At 44.5% G+C, this 10019-nt stretch overlaps 1 long non-coding RNA gene across 1 annotated transcript; it reads left to right on the top strand.

Moving 5' to 3' along the window:
- Window positions 1–3797: 3797 nt before the first annotated feature.
- On the top strand, window positions 3798–9708 carry LOC110505703. Its single transcript, XR_002470856.2, has 2 exons — window positions 3798–4029; window positions 9040–9708. It is a non-coding gene; the product is annotated as an uncharacterized LOC110505703 (long non-coding RNA).
- Window positions 9709–10019: the final 311 nt, after the last annotated feature.

The raw sequence follows: 10019 nt of genomic DNA, 5'->3' as shown, positions 1-10019 counted from the left end.
GATAGTATATAGCCGGAAAACCTGTCATCTATGCACTTAAATAGAGAATGAGGACGCTTTTCCCCGTGGTTTATTTTAATGCCAGCCAGGTAGGCTGTACTCCTGTTATAAATATTAGCAATGTGCTTAATATTAGGAAAGTTGAGAAATAAATATAATAGGCCTAGCTGATAGAAAGCTGATGGAATCCTCCTCTTTTTTTAGAGGCCATCACCCGCAATTACATAGCCTATAGAAATGTTGCGCAACATGAGCTCATGGGCTCTCATAAAGTGTTTGATTAGATTTTCAAATATGTCCGAGTGATTAGAGGGACAATAGAGTGCTGAGTACCAGGCAGTTAGCAAGTTTGGTAGGCTACTAATGACCAGCATCAGAGCTTGCAGAAGCCTAATTACCATGGCTAAATGGCCATGTGGAATTTGACTGCCTTCATGACTCGTGACCGCCGGTATGATCTAGCTGTTGCACACTGGGATATGTCAATCTGATTGGCTTACCCAATAGCAGTTGGAAGAGCTGCTGCTAATCTGCATTTACATGTCAGTCGCCCTGCACATGAAGCCATGTTGGGAGAGGAGCCGGTACTTCAGATAAACTACTACACGACCCCACTCTATAACAAAGTGTCCATATCAGTGTTTGGAAACAAAGGTACGCAGTGACACAGTTCACTGAGATTGTGGTGGTGGATTGGAGCCTACACTGACCTGACTCCCATGGGTAGCCTCATTGGTCCTGGTAGCATGTAGAGGCCACAGTCTGCAGGCTAACAACACACACTGGGAATTTAGGCATTATCATGCACCAGAGGTTAACTAGCTGTTACATATGCCAGGCTATGCCATTACCCTCCCCCACACTACAACCCCACTGTCTGAGAGGAGAGGTCGCATCCACAGCTGCTCAAGGACAAGCCACAGTACAGTCGTGGTGATTCAACAGACATGTACGCAGCCTAGCTAGAGAACTAGTATGGTTTGGAATCAGGGAAATGGCTATTATTGAGTTTAGACATCTAACTTTTTTGGGGGGGGGTGGGGGGGGGGGGCTATGAAATTAGCAGATAGAATTGAAGTCTATCAAATAACATTAAACCCAATTGAAATGGTTTGGGAGGAGTTAGACAGCAGAGTGAAGGAAAAGCATTCAAGAAGTTCCCAGCATATGTGGGAACTACTTCAAGACTGTTGGAAAAGCATTCCTCATGAAGCTGGTTAAGGAAATGTCAAGAGTGTGCAAAGCTGTCATCAAGGCAAAGGGTGGCTACTTTGAATGATCTAAAATGTAAAATATATTTTGATTTGTTTAACACTTTTTGGGGTGACTACATGATTCCATATGTGTCATTTCATAGTTTTGATATCTTCAGTGAATTGGTGTGTCAACTTTTGAATTGTACTGTGCAGTATATACAGTGCCTTCGGAAAGTATTCATACCCCTTGACTTTTTCCACATTTTGTTACGTTACAGCCTTATTCTAAAATTGATGTTTTTTCACCCTCAAACTACACACAATGCCCCATAATTGCAAAGCAAAAACGGAAATATTACATTTACATAAGTATTCAGACCCTTTACTCTGTACTTTGTTGAAGCACCTTTGGCAGTGATTACAGCCAAGTCTTCTTGGGTATGATACTACAAACATAGCACACCTGTATTTGGAGAGTTTCTCTCATTCTTCCCTGCAGATCCTCTCAAGCTCTGTGAGGTTGGATGGGGAGCGTCGCTGCACAGCTATTTTCAGGTCTCTCTAGAGATGTTCGATCAGGTTCAAGTCTGGGCTCTGGCTGGGCCACTCAAGGAGATTCTGAAGATACTCCAGCGTTGTCTAGGTTGTGTGCTTAGGGTCGTTGACATATTGGAAGCTGTACCTTTGCCCCAGTCTGAGGTATTTTGTTAATTGCTTGTGTGACATACACTAACTACATGACCAAAAGTCAAACAGCTCATTGCAAAATCATGGGCATTATGGAGTTGGTCCCCCCTTTTCTACTACAACAGCCTCCAATCTTCTGGGAAGGCATTCCACTATATGTTGGAACATTGCTGCAGAGACTTGCTTCCTTTCAGCCACAAGCATTAGTGAGGTCGGGCACTGATGTTGGACGATTAGGCATGGCTCGCAGTTGGTGTTCCAAGCCATCCTAAAGGTATTCAATAGAGTTGAGGTCAGGGGTCTGTGTAGGCCAGTCAAGCTCTTCCACACCGATCTCGAGAACCCATCTTTGTATGGATCTTGCTTTGTGCACGGGGGCATTGTCATGCTGAAACAGGACAGGGCCTTCTCCAAACTGTCGCCACAAATTTGGAAGCACAGAATCATCTACAATGTTATTGTATGCTGTAGTGTTAAGATTTCCCTTCACTGAACTAAGGGGCCTAGCCTGAACCTGACCATTATTCCCCACCTCATGGGGCGGCAGGGTAGTGTTGGATCCCCGAGCTGACAAGTTCATATCCCCGAGCTGACAAGGTACAAATCTGTCGTTCTGCCCCTGAACAGGCAGTTAACCCACTGTTCCTAGGCCGTCATTGAAAATAAGAATGTGTTCTTAACTGACTTGCCTAGTTAAATAAAGGTAAAATAAAATAAATCCACCATAGTTGGCACTATGCATTGGGGCAGGTAGCGTTCTCCTGGCATCTACCAAACCCAGATTCGTCCTTCGGACTGCCAGATGGTGAAGTGTGATTCATCACTCCAGAGAACTTGTTTCCCACTGTTCCAGAGTCCAGTTGCAGCTAGCTTTACACCACTCCAGCCGATGCTTGGCATTGCACATGGTGATCTTGCCATGGAAACCCATTTCATGAAACTCCCGATGAACAGGTCTTGTGCTGGCGTTGCTTCCAGAGGCCGTTTGGAACTCGGTGGTGAGTGTTACAACCGAAGACAGACACCTTTTACACGCTTCAGCACTTGGCGTTCCTGTAATGTGAGCTTTTGTGGCCTACCACTTCGCGGCTGAGCCGTTGATGCTCCTAGACGTTTCCACTATACAATAACAGCACTTAGTGTTCACCGAGGCAGCTCTAGCAGGGGAAAATTGATGAACTGACTTGTTGCAAAGGTGGCATCTTATGACTGTGCCATATTGAAAGTCACTCTGCTCTTCAGTAAGGTCATTCTACCTCCAATGTTGGGTCTATGGAGATTGCATGGTTGTGTGCTCAATTGTATACACCTGTCAGCAACGGGTGTGGCTGAAATAGCCAAATCCACTAAATTGAAGAGGTGTCCACATACTTTTGTATACATATTGTAATTTTACCTTATTTGCATTTTACCTTCCTTATACATTTCCTCCAAGAAAATGGGTCTTTCCTCTATCAGTATTTTTGCCACATTATTTGCTGTACTATTTCTTCTGACTCTTCTGGAGGATGAAATTGAAATTGTAACCAACTCTTTTAAAAAGGAGTATACTTTAAACAGGGATCCATTGTCAATCCACTGGAAGTGGTTAGTTTTAATCTGTAAAAATGTTTGTTTGTTTTCAAAGCCTCTGCGATATCAAAGCTAAAGCAGATGTACTCTACTCAGCTTAAAGTAGATACTGTATGTATGTTTTGTGTCAGTTATAAGTCATAACCCAGGAAGTAATGCATATTACAAATAATCCCTTAAAACTGTAGACTTGGATTGTAAATCCCCAGATTCTTCTCTATAATGCTTCTGCATGTTCAACAAACTGTTGTTAAACCTACAACAACCATGTTTCTTTTTTATTGAGCAACCGGTACACATTGTGTAATATCCTCCCTCTAGAAAACCCTCCACAATGACCAACTATCTGTTTGTTCATCTGTCCTCCCTGGCATGCAGTTTACCCTAGTAGAGACTGCCTTGTTGCAGCAAATTAGTGTTAACTGGGAGGAGGAGGCCACTCATACAGACTGACTTGGCTTTGGCAGCTCCAAGCAGGAACTAAACTGAGACTGAGGGGGATATCCATTCCACGGGCAAAGAGGAGGAACAGGCTCTCACTTTCTCAAATTATTCAAACTTGCTACATCTGAAGGTGAACATGTCTTTTATACTCACTCGACAGGTACTCTCCCCAATATGGGTTTACATAGCTCTCTACTTTGCATGGCTTTAACTTCCTCCTAACCGTTGCCACTTGTTGATGTGTCACTAGCTCTAACTACATGCAGTATAACTATAACTGTTTTTTCCTTTTCGTATATCATGTGCAAAGGCAGTATTGTCACTGCATTTTATCTCCACATCTTTTAAGGGTCTTTGTAAGAAGTTGTTCTCCCTCTTGTTTTATGTTGTTTTTTTCCACATATGTCAAACAAATTATGTTGCTTCAATGTGTGAAAGTATTTTTTTTATTGCGTACTTTTCTCTTTTAAATCCAAATATTTAATGGATCCAGGGGAAAAGTATTAGAGTATTTCTGAATGCTTGTATTGTCTCATGTAAGGGGCGTTCCATGAAGCACGAGAGAACCTCGAGTGCAGCTGATCTCATCACACAGTTTGCCCCATCACAACAGGATATTACACAGAACAGACCGGGAAGTGGGCGGGAGTGTGTGCAATACCTCGGTTGTATCACGTAAATAAATACTGCACCGATATTGAAGTCTAAAAACCTGTTAGGCTAATTGAAGTGCCCTTAAATATAGACCACATGGAGAATTCAATAAATCCGATTTTTTTTTTATATGATTAAAGACTTGCTAAAGTGTGAAAATTCAGCATTTTGGCATGTCCCTCCGTGCCACCTCCATGACTTCAAAACACAGTATCATACGGTGATGATTTTTATATTTTGAAAGTTATATATCTTTAAAACTTGATTGGTGACAAGCAAAACATTTTGAAACCATGTCAACAATGGACTAATGAAACAAATACCAAAAAGATTATATTCTAAAGCACTAGTTATTTTGTTGTTTTGAACGCCATTTCTGAATATTATTATTTATTTCGTGTGATATAGTGATTCATTTACAACTGTCCCTCATTTTAAGGTCAACCCTTTTATGTGAACATAACTCTCCTTTTAATGTGGTGAAACTACTCCTTTTAAAATATTGTTTTACTTGAACATCTAATAGTCAATCATATTGTAAAAGCAGGTGAACTAGTCCTATTCTTGTTATAACACGTCCACCCTGTTAGCCAGGCTAGAAATGTTTCAATAATACATTTTATGGGGTGAAGCTTGCGTTCCATTGCCACTCCTTGTTACACACAACAAGCTTCCATTCCCCCTGTCCCAAGGAGATGTATTACTGATTCCCTCTGTATCTTTATTTGGCACTTACTACAGTATTTTCTTTACGTCACCTCTTGAGATGGGAAAATGTGTTTCTTTATGAAGTTGAACATGCATGTGCTCTTTATGAATGGTAAAATTGGATGGAATATTTAAAAAAACATTCTCCAAGTTCTCACTTCTCAAAAGGCACCGAATTGGTGGAACAACCCACCTCATAGAGGTTAAACGGTCATGCTAGTATATCTGGTTGTTGGCTTTTACACTTGCCAGTCTGACAGTTTGTACTTCAGCTACTGAGCTCTTGGAAGAATTTATTTTAGGTAAGACCATGGAATTGAATAAAGTTTATGCTATTTGCATCTGCAGTTACAGATCAATGAGTCTGATATACACTGAACCCAAATGAGTGCTTAGTTCTTGCTGTTCACCTCCACTCCTAAAAAATGCATGAGGAGAGTGAACAAGGTGTCGGGTCCACTAACTCTTCTGTAGTGTAGGAGTGGACAGGGGTTGGGTAGGGACAGGGACAGGGGTTGGGTAGGGACAGAGACAGGGGTTGGGTAGGGACAGGGGTTGGGTAGGGACAAGGGTTGGGTAGGGACAGAGACAGGGGTTGGGTAGGGACAGGGGTTGGGTAGGGACAGAGACAGGGGTTGGGTAGAGACAGGGGTTGGGTAGGGACAGGGGTTGGGGTTGGGTAGGGACAGGGGTTGGGTAGGGACAGGGGTTGGTTAGGGACGTGGACAGGGGTTGGGTAGAGACAGGAACAGGGGTTGGGTTGGGTAGGGACAGGGGTTGGGTAGGGACAGGGGTTGGGTAGAGACAGGGGTTGGGTAGGGACGGGGGTTGGTTAGGGACGGGGGTTGGGTAGGGACGGGGGTTGGGTAGGGACGGGGGTTGGTTAGGGACAGGGGTTGGGTAGGGACAGGGGTTGGGTAGAGACAGGAACAGGGGTTGGGTAGGGACAGGGGTTGGGTAGGGACAGGGACAGGGGTTGGGTAGAGACAGGGGTTGGGTAGAGACAGGGGTTGGGTAGGGACGGGGGTTTGGTAGGGACGGGGGTTGGTTAGGGAAGGGGGTTGGGTAGCGACGGGGGTTGGGTAGGGACAGGGGTAGGATGGAGACAGGAACAGGGGTTGGGTAGGGACAGGGGTTGGGTAGGGACAGGGGTTGGGTAGGGACAGGGGTTGGGTAGAGACAGGGGTTGGGTAGGGACGGGGGTTGGGTAGGGACGGGGGTTGGGTAGGGACGGGGGTTGGTTAGGGACAGGGGTTGGTTAGGGACAGGGGTTGGGTAGGGACAGGGGTTGGGTAGGGACAGGGGTTGGGTAGAGACAGGGGTTGGGTAGAGACAGGGGTTGGGTAGGGACGGGGGTTGGGTAGGGACAGGGGTTGGGTAGAGACAGGGGTTGGGTAGGGACAGGGGTTGGGTAGGGACGGGGGTTGGGTAGGGACAGGGGTTGGGTTGGGACAGGGGTTGGGTAGAGACAGGGGTTGGGTAGAGACAGGGGTTGGGTAGGGACGGGGGTTGGGTAGGGACGGGGGTTGGGTAGGGACGGGGGTTGGGTAGGGACGGGGGTTGGTTAGGGACAGGGGTTGGGTAGGGACAGGGGTTGGGTAGAGACAGGAACAGGGGTTGGGTAGGGACGGGGGTTGGGTAGAGACAGGAACAGGGGTTGGGTAGGGACGGGGGTTGGGTAGGGACGGGGGTTGGGTAGGGACAGGGGTTGGTTAGGGACAGGGGTTGGGTAGGGACGGGGGTTGGGTAGGGACGGGGGTTGGGTAGGGACAGGGGTTGGGTAGGGACAGGGGTTGGGTAGAGACAGGGGTTGGGTAGAGACAGGGGTTGGGTAGGGACGGGGGTTGGGTAGGGACGGGGGTTGGGTAGGGACAGGGGTTGGGTAGGGACGGGGGTTGGGTAGGGACGGGGGTTGGGTAGGGACAGGGGTTGGGTAGAGACAGGGGTTGGGTAGGGACGGGGGTTGGTTAGGGACAGGGGTTGGGTAGGGACAGGGGTTGGGTAGAGACAGGGGTTGGGTAAGGACGGGGGTTGGTTAGGGACAGGGGTTGGGTAGGGACAGGGGTTGGTTATCTTATTATGCTTCAGTAAATCCAGACAAGTACATCCAGATCATCAACTGGGCGCGCTCAATCTGACACTCTTCAACTACAGATGGGAGTGTCAGAGCCCAATTCTGATATTTTTTCTATCAATTGCTATTTTGACCAATTACATCAAGGTGTTTTCACATCAGATCGTTTTCATAGCTGGTCTGATTGGTCAAAAAAACAATTAGTGTAAAACATTTTATCAGAATTGGGCTGCCTGTGTAAATGCAGCTAGAGAGTTTATATCCTCTGATTGAATCACCATAAATAGCACACTACACTAGGCATCTGATCTGATGGCTGGGAGGCAATGCTGACCATGGAGTCAATATCTTTGGATGATTTACCTCCATTGATATTTGTATGGGTGATTTACAGTACCAGTCAAAAGTTTGGACACACCTACTCATTCATGGGTTTTTCTATATTATTACTATTACCTACATTGTAGAATAATACAGAAGACATCAAAACTATGAAATAATTCATATCGAATCACAGTGTCACCAGCAAAGCACCATCACACCACCTCCTCCATGCTTCACGGTGGGAACCACACATGCAGAGCTCATCCGTTCACCTACTCTGCGTCCCACAAAGACACAGCGGTTGGAACCAAAAATCGCAAATTTGGACTCATCAGACCAAAGGACGGATGTCCATTGCTTGTGTTTCTTGCTCGTGTTTCCTTCTTATTGGTGTCCTTTAGTAGTGGTTTCTTTGCAGCAATTCGACCATGAAGGCCTGATTTCAAGCAGTCTCCTATGAACAGTTGATGTTGAAATGTACTTGAACTCTGTGAAGCATTTATTTGAGCTGCAATTTCTGAGGCTGGTAACTCTAATGAACTTATCATTGCAGCAGAGGCAACTCTGGGTCTTCCTTTCCTGTGGCGGTGCTCATGAGAGACAGTTTCATCATAGAGCTTGATGTTTTTTGCAACTGCACTTAAAGAAACTTTCAAAGTTCTTTACACTTTCAGAATTGACCTTTCCTTCATGTCGTAAAGTAATGATGGCCTGTCATTTCTCTTTGTTTATTTGAACTGTTCTTGCCTTAATATGGACTTCTGTATACCACCCCACCTTGTCACAACACAACTGATTGGCTCAAACGTATTAAGAATGAAATTCCACAAATTAACTTTTAACAAGGCACACCTGTTAATTGAAATGCCTTCCAGGTGACTACCTCATGAAGCTGGTTGAGAGAATGCCAAGTGTGTGCAAAGCTGTCATCAAGGAAAATGGTGGCTACTTTGAAGAATCTCAAATATAAAATATATATTTAACACTTTTTTGGTTACTACATGATTCCATATGTGTTATTTCATAGTTGAGATGTATTCACTATTATTATACAATGTAGGAAATAGTACAAAATAAAGAAAAACCAAACTTTTGACTTGTACTGTATAGATGGTAGGATTTTGTGACTAATGATCTGAAGTAATATTAATCCGTTCTTATCACATGGGGAGGGGAAGAGCTTTGGCAGTATAAATACTACTGTTTATTATTTTTGATGAGAGATCAATACAATAGACATATGTTTGCCTAACAATATGTATTCTTTCTGTCAACTCAGCAAATTCTATCTTTGTGTAATGCACATGGTCTATATTCATGATTGATTTTTTAACTGACTGAAACATTGAAATACTTTTCCCCCTTCTCTCTTTCTCCCAGACTAGGATGGCCAGTTGTGGGTCGTGTTTCTGGAGCATCGTGTGGCTGGTGATTTTGCTGATCATAGCCTGGCCAGTCAGTATTTTGCTGGGGGGGCTTTACGGCCTCATCACCCCCCTCACCACCTGTGTGGGCCTGGACCGCCTGTCAGACTTGCTTCTGGAGGGGGCCAACCTGGGTCGGACCTGCGCCCAGAACATGAGACACAGCAAGGCAGTGTGTTGAGACCAGACTGGACCAGATGCTGGTCCTGGAAGTGACTGCCGGTTCTCATCCTGTCGCAAGAGGAATAGTCAGTGTAACAGTTACTGTTCACGCCAAAGGCCATTGTGTTGTTTGTCTTGTCACGCTATTGAGGTGTTAATATCTCACACTCCAAAGTCAGCCAGACACTAGGAAAACTTGCACTTACCAAACTTTTAACAAAATAATTATGCTCACTCAATCAATGTGTCATTAACAATAGATGTTATTTTTTGTTTGGGTTGGTCTACTCTACAACTTGAAATACAAATACTTTGTATTCATAACCTGTATTTGCTGTTTTTAATTCAGAATGACCCCCTGCACAGGGCAGATAAGAATGTTCAACAGCTTAACTTTAACAATATGACTTCATTTTTTATGATTTAAACTTAATGCAATTAAATTATTTTTGAACTTGCCTAACATATGTGTTCACTGATTGAATTGTCATGACGTGCTGACCAGACCACACAGGCACGTGCTGATTTTGTCCCCCCACATCAGACGCGATCAGGACACGCAGGTTGAAACATCAAACAAACTCTGACCCAATAATATTAATTTGGTGACAAGTCAAAAAGCATTAAACACGTATGGCAATTTAGCTAGTTAGCTTGCTGCTGCTAGCTAATTTGTCCTGGGATATAAACATTGTGTTGTTATTTTACCTGAAATGCACAAGGTCCTCAACTCCGACAATTAATCCAAAGATAAAACGGTCAACCAAATAATTT

Source organism: Oncorhynchus mykiss, chromosome 25, assembly GCF_013265735.2.
Source record: "Oncorhynchus mykiss isolate Arlee chromosome 25, USDA_OmykA_1.1, whole genome shotgun sequence".
NCBI classification, from domain to species: domain Eukaryota; kingdom Metazoa; phylum Chordata; class Actinopteri; order Salmoniformes; family Salmonidae; genus Oncorhynchus; species Oncorhynchus mykiss.
The sequence above is the reverse complement of the archived record's forward strand: the minus strand, read 5'-3'. Positions and strand labels throughout refer to the sequence as shown.